Raw genomic sequence first — 2500 nt, forward strand, 5'->3', positions numbered from 1 at the left:
AACCTACCAATGACAACGACAAAATAGATCTGGTTATTTTCTGTAAAAATATGAAGACATCCCAACTCCTTATTAAGAACAACCCCTGCCAGAGGACACCGGAACTTCAACGTAGCCATCTCGTGTATGAATACTTTGACAGAAAAGGGAACTGTAAAGCCCTCAATGAAACACATAGGGATGACTACGACGAAGCTCACGAGGCGTCTCACCCTTCACCTCTCCAATGGCGCTATCAAGCGACACCACGAAGACGTGCATCAGACCCCACTGACAAGAAAGAATTTGGAGGAGGGCATCACTATTTTACAAACAGAAACAAACCACACACACCTTCATATCCTAGAAGCCTTATACATAAAAGATAAAAACCCTACCATGAACAGACAGACTCCGGACCCATTCACTATCCCCACATCAAAAGACATCGAGATACACTTTAGGTTCACGGCCGCTTGGCCCGAGGGCGGCGTTACGCGTCCTGCTTCCTGATTGGTTAACCGGATCAGCACTGAAGTGTCTGTGATCTGTGTATTGTGTATATATAATCATCTCCCACACACTGTACTCATTAGCACTGAAGATGCCTAACTGTTAGGCGAAAGCTCTGCATAAAAATTTAGAAGATAATTCCCATGCCTTTACCTATACCACCAATGCTATTTGGTCAGGTAATTAGAGAACTTAGCACGACACAGCGCGCCAGCATAAGAAAAGTTGAGAATGTCAGCAAAAAACTCGTGAACACGGAAGCTGCTGCAAATTTTAATGACATTTGCCTAAAAGAGGATCTGCTACCCAACTATAGCAATGTGTGTGTGTGTGTGTGTGTGTGTGTGTGTGTGTGTGTGTGTGTGTGTGTGTGTGTGTGTGTGTGTGTGTGTGTGTGTGTGTGTGTGTGTGTGTGTGTGTGTGTGTGAGTGTGCGTGTGTGTGTGTGTGTGTGTGAGTGTGTGTGTGTGTGTGTGTGTGTGTGTGTGTGTGTGTGTGTGTGTGTGTGTGTGTGTGTGTGTGTGTGTGTGTGTGTGTGTGTGTGTGTGTGTGTGTGTGTGTGAGCTCGCTGGCTGAGCGGGTTAGGGCGTCGTACTTGCGGCGAAAGTCGAGGGGATGGCGGTTCGAATCCTTCCACCGGCAAAGTTAAACCAAGGGCATGGTTCATTAAATTCTATGCTACAAAGTCCTCTGTGAGGGTCACCGTCCTAGCCTTCAGATGGGGGAAGTTTGTGACGTTAAACCATATCATCAAAACCATATCATATATATATACATATATATATATATATATTTATATACATATGTAAATGTATGTATATATATATATATATATATATATATATATATATATATATATATATATATGACAGAATTGAATATACACCAAGAGAATCGTTTAATTTATTAAACAAGCAATTGATAAAATTAAAGTGCTCATAAATGGCCACAATGTGAATAACTAATACCTGGTTGACATCCCCTTTGCGTTTTTTAATGCAAGGACCCTTCTAGGCATGCTAGTGATTAGTTCACGAATATCATCTTGAGCGATTTCTTGCCATGTTTCCCGTAGTAATCCTAAGAGTTCGGGCTTTGGAGATGACTTCCCGTTCTTTTGGCGAAGTTGTCGGTCTAATATGCTCCAGAGGTGCGCAATAGGGTTCATATCCGGGGACTGACTTGACCATGGAAGTTTCCTGATCCCATTTTGGCTCTATTAATTTTGTGTTGCTTGAGCAGTGTAACAAGGAGCTCCATCTTCCATATATAGGAAACATTTTTGCTCATTCTACCACTGGAAAATATTGGAATGAGTCCTTCCTTTAATATAGAAATAGATTTGCCTAAATTGGTGTTTCCTGGACACTCCACAAGCTCTGATCGACCATCACTCCAAATTGCACCCCACCATTATTGAAATGCCCCCATGTTTCACTGTTCGCTGCAGTCTTTTGATGTCAAGCTCTTGACAACAGAATCTCTAGACCCACACTCTTCCACTGTCCGAAAATAATGCGAATTGTGACTCATCAGAGAAAATAACAGTGCTATAAATGGCCACAGATCTCTCCACCATCTCAACAGCCCAATCCTTTTCTGCGCTTGATATTGGCTGGACGAAGGAGTGGTTTCCTTCTTGCAGCTCTGCCATACTAACCCTGCTTGTGGAGATAGCTGACAGCTATTCTAGGACTGACATCAGCTTGTGTTGCTATGTCAGAGGCCTTGCAACGTGGATCCTCTTCAACATTTCTTTTGACAAGACGCAAGGTTCTTTCCGAGGGCCCGGGACGACCTGAATGAGGTTTCGTGCCCTTCTTGTCCTCTCTGGTGAATTGTATGATCACTCTATTAACAGTAGAAAGGGGTATTGACAGATTTTCAGATATTTTGCATTGACTTAGTCTACCTATGACCATTTATATACATATACTCGTATATATTGCTATAGTTGGGTACCAGACTTTTAGGCAGTTGATGTCATTAAAAATTGTAGCAGCTTCTGC

The sequence above is a fragment of the Oratosquilla oratoria genome, chromosome 38 (assembly GCF_046742065.1).
Source record: "Oratosquilla oratoria isolate Oo_2021 chromosome 38, ASM4674206v1, whole genome shotgun sequence".
Classification (NCBI taxonomy): domain Eukaryota; kingdom Metazoa; phylum Arthropoda; class Malacostraca; order Stomatopoda; family Squillidae; genus Oratosquilla; species Oratosquilla oratoria.